General features: G+C 40.1%; 1 pseudogene; it reads right to left on the bottom strand.

Annotated features, from left to right (window-relative positions):
- Positions 1-4542, bottom strand: part of LOC125873798 (uncharacterized) — a 6870-nt pseudogene extending 2328 nt beyond the window's left edge.
- Positions 4543-13097: the final 8555 nt, after the last annotated feature.

Here is a 13097-nt window from a genome sequence, read left to right as displayed (position 1 = left end):
ACAACCATATCACGACCACATCATAGTATTACACATCATCTGTCTCAACATCAATGTCTGTATCAATCATAGCCTACTCATGCTCTTCTATCCCCTCAATATCAGTTATCACATGACTTATTCAACAAATTCAAGTCACATATAACACATTTAGCTCGTTTTATTCCCCATCTTTCATTTACAACAATTTCAATCAACAAATAAAACTCATCCTCAATCCCTATTACTCCCCAACACAATTAGGAAAGTAGTCATGTGTAGTCTAAGAGTTTAACAAAGTTTAAAAGTCAGTTGCCTCAAAACACTTCAACTAGTAACTCAAATTTGAGTTTTACCCTTCCGAGCACGCTCCAAATTACCACAATCTATTCATAAATGGAATTCCACAATCAATACGAATCTAACAACACCAATATCGTGAAATTTGGAGAAAAAGGGTAAAATGGTCAAAAATCTCGTTCCGAAAAATATTTTCGAAATCTGAAAATTTTTAGTGAAAAATGTTCCCCAAGAAATTTAGAATCCAATAGTGAAAACCGTTTCGAAGAAGGAGTTGAAATGAGTTCAAAAACTCAAATTTTCTATTAAATTCGGATTAGGCAAAAACCCCCAAATTTTACACTTGAAATCTCAAATTTTGATGTTAAAATCCATAAATAATCGATGAAAATCAAAGATATAAGTTGGAAATAACTTACCCAATGAATTCCTTGCGAAAAACCACTTGAAATCGCCTATTTTCGAGCTCTCAAAGTCTAAAAATGGAGAAATGGGTATTTTCAAGTTGTGGGAAAATAACTACTGATTTTTGACTTAAAAAAAGACTGTTGTTGCAGCTGAAACATAGCTATAACACCAAAGTTTAAGTCCCCGTTGGACCCTTGGGATTCGTTCGGAATCTCGTGCACACAAACTAAATATGTACCCCCACTAAATTCGACGTTCCGGACTCAATGGAACCATCGGAATTTGAATTCGAGGACTCCTTGACCCGAAATTCAATAAGATGCCAAGAAACTAGTTTAACGCCAAAAAACATTCGAAACTCAAACGGAGCGTCTAAAAATTCAACCAAGACTCATTCTAGACTTAGAATCACCTCTTGAAACCAACGGTACTCTCGGAATTTCAATCTGAGCCTCGGAACCTCATATGTTGACCAAAGTCAACTCTTTATCAAAATTTCACAACTTTAGCAACTTAGGACCTCAATTCTTCGTTTCAACTCCAAATTCAACTCCGTAACTTCACACAGACCCGTTTCGACATTCTAAAACTATCGGAATCGACAGAAATCCAATCTGAGTCCCGAAACTCCAAATGACTCGAAAAAGCACTTTTTAACCAACTTTAACTCATAAAAACTCAACTTCTCAAAAACTCAACTTTTCGTCAAACCAACTTTACAACCACAAAACATGGGACTCGGGGCAACTACCGAAAGGGCAAAATAGTCATTTCCATGAAAAATTACCAAAATGACCTTTCGGGTCATTACATCATTCACCACTAAAAACCATGTTCGTCCTTAAACATAAATTAAAAGAAAGTACCTGAAGCCTCGAAAAGCTGGGGATATCGGACCCGCATATCATCCTCGGACTCCCAAGTCGCCTCCCTATCTGATCGATGCCTCCACTGAACCTTCACTGAAACGATGTCCTTGGTCCGGAGCTTGCGAACCTGTCTGTCCAAAATAGCTATAGGCTCCTCCTCAAATGTCAAATCTGGACTCAACTCCACCGACTCAATCGAAATCACGTGAGACTCATCCGGAACATACTTTCGGAGCATAGAAACATGGAAAACTGGATGCACGGCTGTCAAACTAGGTGGCAAGGCTAACTTGTAAGCCACCTCTCCCATCCTCTCCAAAATCTCATATGGGCCAATGAACCTAGGGCTGAGCTTGCCCTTCTTCCCAAATCTCATCACACCCTTCATGGGCGATACCCGAAGCCAAACTCGATCACCCACCATGAACTCTAAGGGTCGAACCCTCCTGTCAGCATAGCTCTTCTGCCTACTCTGGGCAGTCAAGAGCCTACTCTGAATCACACGAACACGCTCCATATCCTCTCTAAGAATATCAGTACCAAGGGAGTCCACCTCCGCTGAATCAAACCATCCAATAGGTGATCTACACCGCCTACCATACAGTGCCTCAAAAGGTGCCATCCCAATGCTAGAATGATAACTGTTGTTGTAGGCGAACTCTGCCAATGGCAAGTGTTGATCCCATCTAGTACCAAAGTCGATCACGCAAGCCCGAAGCATGTCCTCCAACACCTGAATAGTCCTCTCAGACTGACCGTCAGTCTGAGGGTGAAAAGTTGTGCTCATGTCGAGTCTAGTGCCCAAATCATGCTGGCTCTCCAGAAATGAGAAGTAATACTGAACCCTGTCAGACACAATGGACACCGGCACTCTGTGTAACCGCACAATCTGACTAATATAAATCTGAGCCAATTTCTCCGTTATATACCTCACTCGAACCGGGATGAAATGAGCAGACTTGGTCAGTCTGTCGACGACCACCCATATAGAATCATAACCACCCACGGTGGTAGGCAATCCAACTACGAAGTCCATAGCAATCCTTTCCCACTTCTAAGTAGGAATGGGCATCCTCTGAGTCACACCACCAGGCTTCTGGTGCTCACACTTGACCTGCTGACATGTCAGGCACCTAGCCACAAACTCTGCAATATCCCTCTTCATCCCACACCACCAATAGTGTTGACTAAGATCATGATACATCTTCGCCGCTCCGGGATGAATAGAATACCTAGAATAATGAGCCTCATCAAGAATCAATCTAATCAAATCACCAACCTTGGGCACACATATCCGGCCCTCAATCCTCAATACACCCTCGGAGTCAATCTTAGACTTCTTGGCTTCACCACTCATCACCTTGTCCCGGATGAGACATAACTTCCCATCCTCATACTGATGCTCTCTAATCTGCTCCATCAAAGATGAACGGGCCTCAATGAAGGCAAGCACACCTCCACTCTCCTCAGAAACCCAAAATCTCACCATGCTGTCAAATAACCTCTGAACATCCCGAATCAAAGGCCGTCTCTCAACACTGATCGTGGCAAGACTCCCCATACTAGGAGTCTTCCTACTCAAGGCATCGGCCACCACATTGGCTTTCCAGGGGTGATACAAAATGGTTATGTCGTAGTCCTTGAGCAACTCAAGCCACCTACGCTGTCTCAAGTTCAGATCCCGCTGAGTGAATATGTACTGTAGGCTCCTATGATCAGTAAATACCTCGCAATGAACACCATATAGGTAATGTCTCCACAACTTAAGCACAAATACCACAGCCGCCAACTCCAAATCACGAGTGGGGTAATTTCTCTCGTGTGCCTTCAGCTGTCTAGAGGCATAGGCTACAACCTTACCCTTCTGCATCAAAACACCTCCAAGTCCAACACCTGAAGCGTCACAATAAACAGTAAATCCAACACCATCCTCTGGCAAAGTCAGGACAGGTGCTGAAGTCAATAGGGATTTGAGCCTTTGGAAGCTCGCCTCACACTCGGGTGACCAATGAAAAGGAACTGTCTGCTGAGTCAATCTGGTCGACGGCACAGCTATAGTAGAGAATCCCTGAACAAAACGCCGATATTAACCCGCCAAGCCTACAAAACTCCAAATCTCGGTAGGTGATGTAGGTCTAGTCCAACCCTGAACCGCCTCAATCTTGGTGGGATCAACCCTAACTCCATCCTTAGACACCACGTGCCCTAGGAAAGCCACTGACTCAAGCCAAAACTCACACTTAGACAATTTGGCATACAACTTCTCATCTCTCAACTTCTGTAGCACGGCCCTCAAATGACAAACATGATCCGCCTCGGTCTTGGAATATACCAAGATGTCATCAATAAACACAATCACGAAGGAATCCAAGTATGGGCGAAACACTCCATTCATCAACTCCATGAACATCGCAGGGGCATTGGTGAGCCCAAATGACATCACCAAAAACTCATAATGACTATATCGTGTGCGAAAAGCTGTCTTCGCCACATTTAAAGGCTTAATCCTCAACTGATGATACCCAGATCTCAAGTCGATCTTAGAGAACAAGGCTGCCCCCTGAAGCTAATCAAACAAGTTGTCAATACGGGGAAGGGGATACTTGTTCTTCACTGTTACCTTGTTCAACTGTCTATAGTCAATACACATCCTCATCGACCCATCTTTCTTCTTCACAAATAAGACCGGTGCACCCCAAGGCGACACACTAGGGTGTATGAATCCTTTACTCAATAAGTCCTGAATCTGATCCTTCAACTTCTTCAACTCAGTTGGAGCCATACGATAAGGTGGAATAGATATGGGCTTGGTGCCCGGCTCCAAGTCAATAAAGAAGTCAATATCACGAACAGGAGGAACACCAGGTAGATCCTCGGGAAACACATCAGGGAACTCCTGAACCACCGGAATAAACTCCATGGCCGGTGACTCAGCTCCAACATCCCGAATAAAGGCCAAATAAGATAAACAACCCCGGTCAATCATCCTCTAAGCCCGAATATGAGATATGACCCTGTTGGGATACGAACCACTAGTCCCTCTCCACTCCACTCTAGGAATATCCGGAATAGCTAAGGTAACAGTCTTAGCATAACAATCAAGAAGTGCATGATAGGGGAAAAGCCAGTCCATACCCAATATGACATCAAAGTCTAACATATCAAGAAGAATCATATCCACCCAAGTCTCATACCCCGATAAGACAACAAGACAAGATCGATATACTCGATTCACCACAAGGGTTCACCTACGGGTGTAGAGACTCTAATAGGCACAGACATACGATCACAAGTCAACTCAAGGCCGGAAGCAATATATGTGACACATATGAGAATGTAGAACCAGGATCAAATAACACGGAAGCAGGCCGATGACAAACTGAGACGATACCTGTGATAACTGCATCAGAAGCCTCAACCTCGGGCCTCCCAGGAAAAGCATAACACTAGGCACCTCTGCCCCCACTCTGTAAACCTGAGGCGCCACTAGCACCTCTACCCGAAGCTCGTCCGCCTCTACCAAATGCCGGTCCCCGACCCCGACCTCTAGCCGGAGGTGCTGAATCTCTCTCTGGGACCGCGGAGATAGTATGGTGTGGTCCAGACTGAGTCTGATGTGGACACTGACGAATCAAGTGGCCTGGATCACCGCAACCATAACAAGACCTCGGTGTGGATCCTGACTATGAAGAACCTGAAGTAATGCTATAACCACCTCGACCCGAACCTGGAGGACCCCGGGCTGCTGGCCTACCCTCGATAGCTGGTAATGAAACATGTACAGGCCTCTGACGCTGGAAGGACCCGCCTCCCCTGTGTGGGCCCCTACCTCCTGACGAGGTACCCGAATACTGACCACCTGTACGGACCCTCTTGGGCCCACCAAAATCATCTCGCTCAAGCAACTCAGCCTCTCTGGCTGTACTCACTATAGTCTGGAAAGAAGCACCCTCTCGAGATGATCTAAACACATAACTATGGATAGTGGGAGTCAAACCCCTGACAAATCTGCGAATCTGCTCAGGCTCACCCGAAATCAAAGCAGAGGCATGTCTCGACAACTGACAGAACCGAGCCTCGTAATCTGCGACTGACATGCTACCCTGCACCAAACTCTCAAACCTCATACGACACTCCTCCTGTACACTCCAAGGGATGAAATGACCCTCGAAGGCACTAGCAAACTCACTCCACTCCATGGGAGGAGATCCCGCTGGTCTCGAACTCATGAAGGTCCTCAGCCACTCCCTAGCGACACCGCGTAACTGAAGGGACACAAATTGGACGTCCCTCTCATCTAACATGCGTACCGCCGTCAACATCTCTCGACTCAAGGTCAAAAACTCGTGAGCATCATCAGTCTTAGCACCATGAAACTGAGGTGGTTTCATATTCTGAAACCGCTCATAGCAGACCTGGTCATCATCTGCCAAGGCCACCTCAAAGGCCGCCGGTACACCTACAACCGGTGCTGGAACCTGTGGTGGCTGAACCACCGGCTCTGGAACCACTAGAATCTGATGCTGATAACCAGGGGCATGTGCCCCTACCCCAGCCTGTAACCCCACTGGTATACCTGCTGCACCCTGAGCAAGACGCTCCAATAACCCCAACATCCTGTCGAGTCTGTCATCATGAACTGGCGGTGCATGGCCCGCAGGAGCCTGCTCTGCAGCTACTCCAATCTGTGGCTCAAGTGAAGGCTCTCTACCTTGGGCTCGGGCAGGTGTCGCTCCTCTGACACGACCTCGACCACGTCCTCGGCCTCTAGCCCAACCTCTACCCCTAGCTGGGGCCTCAACTCTAACCTCGGGGGCTGCCTCCCCCCTAACTCCGGTAGCTCTAGTCCTCGGCATCTGCCAAAAACATCACGCGATACTCAGCACCCACGATAACAACCTCGCACGATAAGAACAGAATGAAATAAAAGAAGTCTTTCCTAACAGTTTTCATAGCCTCTCGAAGATAAGTACACACGTCTCCGTACCGATCCTCAAGACTCTACTAAGACTTGGTTTGTACATGTAAGACCTTCGAACCTGGGCTCTGATACCATTTGACACACCCCAAAACCGGATGTGATGGCACGTGCCCAAACCTCACTGGACACGTCAGCCTAACACCCAAAAACCCGACGATACGGAATTAATAAAACAAGAATAAGATAGAAAGACAAGCGAAAGTCTTTAAATAAACTCAACATAACCCCAGAATTGGTTGTCACATGTACAAACCTCTAATACGGAATCTGAATAAAATATACAAGTCTCATAGTAAAGTTCTAGAATAGAACAGAACAGTAAATATAGATAACTTGAGGGCACGTCTAGAATGAACCGCTACCTCTCAAGTAAGTCTGGAAGCTCTAATCTGAAGATGAGTAATAAGCCGGATCTGATAGAGCTGTCAACCTACACAATTGTGTAGAAGCAAGGGTGAGTACCAAAAGCAATAGGTACTCGCAAGTAACACTAAACTAAGCTAAACTAGCAGCTACAAACAACTCATTTCAATCCCAACCGAACCACAGAAACTTCATTCTAATAGCGAACCAACAACCTATACTACACAATTCATAATCAACAGATATATCCAACAGTGTCTCAACATCAACCTCATATCCTCATGTAAGAGCAAATAGATCATATATCACATGAAGAGGGGCAAATAGGTAAAATCCACACACCACAGACAAAGATGAAGTCAAATGCAATGCAAATGCAATAATGATGTCATATAGTGGTGATGCATGTCTGTCCTAAGATACACATCTGTTGACGTAATCAGACCGCGCTGAATACTCAAATCAGAACCCATGGGGGCCACACATGGACCATGTATTGCTGCCGGAATCAGATTCCATCGGCATCCAAATCGTTAGCCGGAGCTAGTCCATCTCATATATCTCTAGCCGGAGCTAGTCTCAACTGTGTCTCATATCCATCCATCCTCATATCAGTGTCTCAGAACTCATGCAACAAATAGTTCACACATGGGATGAATAATGAGTATGCACATGTCATTAATCACAATCATATCACGATCACATCATAGTATTACACATCATCTGTCTCAATCACAACCATATCACGACCACATCATAGTATTACACATCGTCTGTCTCAATCACAACCATATCACGACCACATCATAGTGCTACACATCATCTGTCTCAATCACAACCATATTACGACCACATCATAGTATTACACATCATCTGTCTCAATCACAACCATATCACGACCACATCATAGGATTACACATCATTTGTCTCAACATTAATGTCTGTATCAATCATAGCCTACTCATGCTCTTTTATCCCCTCAATATCAGTTATCACATGACTTATTCAACAAATTCAAGTCACATATAACACATTTAGCTCGTTTTATTCCCCATCTTTCATTTACAACAATTTCAATCAACAAATAAAACCCATCCTCAATCCCCATTACTCCCCAACACAATTAGGAAAGTAGTCATGTGTAGTCTAAGAGTTTAACAAAGTTTAGAAGTCACTTCCCTCAAAACACTTCAACTAGTAACTCAAATTTGAGTTTTACCCTTCCGAGCACGCTCCAAATCACCACAATCTATTCATAAATAGAATCTCACAATCAATACGAATCTAACAACACCAATATCGTGAAATTTGGAGAAAAAGGGTAAAATGGTAAAAAATATCGTTCCGGAAAATATTCTCGAAATTTGGAAATTTTTAGTGAAAAATGTTCCCCAAGAAATTTAGAATCCAATAGTGAAAACCGTTTCGAAGAAGGAGTTGAAATGAGTTTACAATCTCAAATTTTCTATTAAATTCGGATTAGGGAAAAACCCCCAAATTTTACACTTGAAATCTCAAATTTTGATGTTAAAATCCATAAATAATCGATGGAAATCAAAGATATAAGTTGGAAATAACTTACCCAATGAATTCCTTGCGAAAAACCATTTGAAATCACCTATTTTCGAGCTCTCAAAGTCTAAAAATGGAGAAATGGGTATTTTCAAGTTGTGGGAAAATAGCTACTGATTTTTTACTTAAAAAAAGACTGTTGTTGCAGCTGAAACACAGCAATAACACCAAAGTTTAAGTCCCCGTTGGACCCTCGACATTCGTTCGGAATCTCGTGCACACAAACTAAATATGTACCCCCACTAAATTCGACGTTCCGGACTCAATGGAACCGTCGAAATTTGAATTCGAGGACTCCTTGACCCTAAATTCAATAAGATGCCAAGAAACTAGTTTAACGACAAAAAAAATTCGAAACTCAAATAGAGCGTCTAAAAATTCAACCAAGACTCATTCTAGACTTAGAATCGCCTCCCGAAACCAACGGTACTCTCGGAATTTCAATTTGAACCTCGGAACCTCATATGTTTGACCAAAGTCAACTCTTTATCAAAATTTCACAACTTTAGCAACTTAGGACCTCAATTCTTCGTTTCAACTCCAAATTCAACTCCGTAACTTCACACAGACCCGTTTCGACATCCTAAAACTGTCGGAATTGACGGAAATCTGATCCGAGTCCCGAAACTCCAAATGACTCGAAAAAGCACTTTTTAACCAATTTTAATTCATAAAAACTCAACTTTTCGTCAAGCCAACTTTACAACCACAAAACATAGGACTTGGGGAAACTACCGAAAGGGCAAAATAGTCATGTCCACGAAAAATTACCAAAATGACCTTTCGGGTCATTACATCTTCCCAACTGTTGACTCAATTTAAATATATTTTTCACTTTTATCTGTCACTTTAATTCAATCGTCTATTCTCATCATCTTCCTCGTCTTTTTCTCTCAAGTTCTTCAAGTTTTCTTGTGAAGCAACTACTTAAGTTTTTTCAGCAAATGCCTTAAATCGCTACCTTAAGTTGTTGCAGAAACTTAAGTAGTTGATGAAGCAACTACTTAAGTTTTTACATTAAATCCTTTGAGTTGCAACCTTAGTATGTTGTAGCAAGTTAAGTAGTTGTAGTTGATGAAGCAACTACTTAAGTTGCAATCTTAAGGTGTTGCAACAACTTAACTAGTTTACAAAGCAACTACTTAAGTTGTTGTAATAAATTCTTTAAGTTGCAACCTTAACCTGCTTACATTGAAGTAGGAAATCTCTTATGTTGAAAATTTAAGGTGTTGCAATAACTTAAGTAGTTGATTAAACAATTGTTTAAGGTGTTGCTGTAAATCTGTCGAGTTACAACTTTAAGGTGTTGCAACAACTTAAGTAGTTGATGAAACAACAATTTAAGTTGTTGCAGTAAGCTCCTTGAGTTGCAACCTAAGAGATTTACTACAACAATTTAAGTAGGTTATGAAGCAACAACTTAAGTTTCTACAGTTTTAATTTCTTAAGTTGCAACCTTAAGTTGTTTTTGCATCAACTTAAGTTGTTACTGCCTAAGTTGTTGTAACAATCCACTCATTTGTTTGAAAAAAATATTAATTTGTGTATTTATTTAATCCATTATAGTAGTTTGTTTTTTGTATTTTATTGAAGAATTAGTTATATTAATTGATGATTTGTGTTTTATCTTATGTGTGTAGATAAAATGGCTCCAATGAAGAGAAACATTAATTCAAGCAATTCTCCTAAAAGATCTAGAAGAATCTGTTCACAAGCTCAAAAAAATGTAGTAGAAGAAGAAGCAACATCTACTAATAAATTGACATTATTTCTTGAGCATGCCACAATGACAGATAGTGCGGCAGTCTAAAACCCTAAACATACATATGATGGTTCTGAGGCCCAACACCAATCAACAAGGAAGCGGTCTTCACAAGAAGAAGAATGTGTAGCTAATAGAGCTAATTCTTCTTCAAAATAGGCAAGCACATCAAAACACCAAAATAATTTTGAAGGTAAAGATTTTCCTACCATCAAAGATGATGATGAGGTTGTCCATGTTGCGGATGAATCTGTGTTGCGTGAACAAAGAACAAAATAACTTCTTGATAGGTATGTTCCTTCATCTTCTACTGTCGAGCCACCTCATGGAAGTCCTTCAATAAATCTAGTGATCAATTCTATTAGATTTTATATTACAATGTGCATACATCGAAGGATAAGCATCCCGATTTGAAGGAAATTTTTTCAATGATTTTAGAAAGATCCTTAAGGATCAAAAATTAAAATAATTCTTCCGATTTAGTATATTTGAAAAGTATCTAGATTTGTTCAAGAAAATAAATGCACAATTTCATATGAAGTTGGTATATCAACTTCTTCGACGTACAATTATTAGTGATAAGAAAGAAACTTTGGATCATCTATTGTGGCATGCCTATTTATTTTGACATGAAAGAATTTGTCATTATCACATTCCTAATATGTCATACTACTCTTAATGTTGTCAGTTAAAAAAGTCATCCAAGTATGTTAAGGTTGTTGAGAGAAATAGCAAATTGCTTGAATTGGCTGGAAAGAGCTTAAAAGAGAAATTTGATTGCCCTTCTAAAACCCGATGAGGTTGAAAAAGTTACACAAAGTTATTGTGTTTACTTTGATTTGTGCACAATATTTTTTTGTGGACGTGATTCAGGCAAAAAATTCCTTTTAACTAGATTGAGCTCTATATTGACTGCAAAACATCTTGTGCCTATTCATGGAGCCTAAGAAAGCTTCAACCTCACCATTGAATATTTCTTGAGGGATTTGAGTCCAACAGTGAAAATCATCAATCTCTATGACTTTTTATGGGCTTTCATGAAAAATTTTATTTAATGTTTTCTAATTTTATGATTATTGAGTTCATTATTCATTATTTTGATAGTTGGTGATTTTGTTTTATATAGGCTTGGGCATTTGAAGTTATTTTTCATCTTCGAACTCAATTAAGGAATTATCACAAGAATAAACTTATTAAAGAATTTTTAGATAGCTTGATGCAAAAGATAGAAAAACAAAATAAAGTGATTGACGTTGATGATTCTTTTTAAGCACCCTACTGACTCGGTAAGCGTCATTCTTTATTTATATTTCGTAAGATTTATTTTGATAGAATACTTCTGCCTTAAGAAATTCGAACTTGTTGCAGTAACTTTCATAATTGTTGAATATTATTTAGTAATTGTGTCTAGACAAAAAAATTATTGTGTATATCTTATACAGTTGTTATATCTATCTCAACGATTGCTAAATATATCGGAGCTATGACTCAGACACTTACAACCATTGCTGAAGATAGGTATAACGACTTATTCAATTCTTATACTTATTGGATATTATTCATTCAAGTGTGTTTCATTAATTTATTAGTGGTGATGGTGGTGGTGGTGGTAGCAGTGGTGCTGTTGGTGGTGAATTTCTCTTGGTAGTTGTGATATCGAAATACAATTTTCTTTAAGTAGTTAGGATGTTCGAAGTCCTCTAGAAACTTACTACACCATTAAAGATATTCAACTATTGGTGTTGTTATCTCTAAAGTGCCTTCATGTTCTTGTGAATGTGAAGAATACTCCAAAAAGATGAATCATCTCTAGCGACAGCCATCAATACATTGATATTCAATATGAGTATTGTAACACCCCGGATTCGAAACGAGGTAAACTAGCAGCTTTTAGAAAATTGGAGAATTCTACCATTTGAAATAGAGGAATTTGGGGACTCCCTGGGGAAAGGAACCCATCGATGAAAGTTATCATACCTCAAGTCCAATTGCCTATCTTCAATGGAGAATTTGAATCCTTAGCTTCAAACCCTAGTTGAATTTTCTTCTTCTTCAAGTTCTAGAGAGAACATTTGAGAGGAGTTTTGATTTTCTTTTGGGATTTAGAGAGAATGAACTAAATGGGGTAAATTTGGGGTTAAAAGGGCCTATATAGAGGTTCTAAATGAAGGCAAAACGACACCACATTATTTTAATTAAAATCAGAAATGTCACGACCCAGACCATTGTGAGTGGCACCCACACTAACCCTCCAGTCGGAGAACCATTACTACAACCCAAATGAACAACTCAACCAAAATACTAAGGCATTTAAAGATACAAAAGCAGGTTTAAATGCTAAGGAAAAGAAATAGAGTTCCATAAACTCCAAAAGTCTAACAAAACAAATGCAAAATAACACCTAGAACCTGAAAATCAATATACCAAAACTCTAACAAGAACCATAAGTCTAAACAAGAAAGGGTACAACCAAACTAACACAAGGAATCTAAAACACTAGTCTAAGAGCCCGTTTGGATTGACTTAAAAAAAGTAACTTTTAAAAAGTAACTTTTTAAAGTGCTGGAACTTATTTTTAAAATAAGTAGTTATGTGTTTGGATAAAAGTGCTGCAGTTGAAAAAAAAATTGTTGATATGTTTGGCAAATAAGTGCTGGTAAACACTTTTTTTTATCAAAATGTCTGAAATACCCTTTAAGCTGTTAATGATAAAAAGTTGATTAATTTAAGGTTTTTATACTTAAAAAAAAAATTAAAACAAAATTAATTTATGTTTTACATCCATAAGTAATAATATTTTTCTATCATTCACATATTTCTTTACCACCTTATAAGAGGAATATAAATTCATATTTCAGAAATA

This window comes from Solanum stenotomum, chromosome 8, assembly GCF_019186545.1.
Source record: "Solanum stenotomum isolate F172 chromosome 8, ASM1918654v1, whole genome shotgun sequence".
Lineage (NCBI taxonomy): Eukaryota > Viridiplantae > Streptophyta > Magnoliopsida > Solanales > Solanaceae > Solanum > Solanum stenotomum.
The sequence above is the reverse complement of the archived record's forward strand: the minus strand, read 5'-3'. Positions and strand labels throughout refer to the sequence as shown.